This window comes from Penaeus monodon, chromosome 15, assembly GCF_015228065.2.
Source record: "Penaeus monodon isolate SGIC_2016 chromosome 15, NSTDA_Pmon_1, whole genome shotgun sequence".
Lineage (NCBI taxonomy): Eukaryota > Metazoa > Arthropoda > Malacostraca > Decapoda > Penaeidae > Penaeus > Penaeus monodon.
Window position 1 is genome coordinate 38,781,272 of NC_051400.1, and position 461 is coordinate 38,781,732.

The following is a 461-nucleotide window of genomic DNA, read 5'->3' on the forward strand; positions in this document are numbered from 1 at the left end:
TCACGATTAATCCTCTAATCCCAGCGTCCCCAATCTGACCCCCGCAAAAAAGTCAATACCATGTGTCTAACAGCTAGGCCTACATAGTCTCGGCTTCTACTAGAACCTTCGCTACGAGTCTGTTTATACGTAGTAGCTGTTAGGGTCCAGATTACTCCTTTAATATTCTGTGCTGTGTATTGTGAACTTTTTTTTTTTTGTCGTGTCTGTGGCGAAGTAAAGTTGCCTGTTGATGTAAATGCTGTTAAAGTTTCGCGCAGACCTGCCAGTTACTGTAAATAGTCGCTAGTCAGTGGGCACCATTAGGTTGTTACAACAATCTTCGAGTAGATCGTAAATTCAGAGTATTTGCTTTGTATTTCATCGTTTCGTTTCACTAATCAAATTTCGCTAGTATAATGATTTTTTGAAACTAATGTCGTTAATTAAGTTCCTGAGGTGATGATTTTTTGATAAATGTC

General features: G+C 38.8%; 1 protein-coding gene across 1 annotated transcript in view; it reads left to right on the forward strand.

Moving 5' to 3' along the window:
* Positions 1-461, forward strand: part of LOC119582359 (nesprin-1-like) — a gene marked incomplete at its 3' end in the record, with an annotated part of 145,991 nt that overhangs the window by 124,451 nt on the left and 21,079 nt on the right.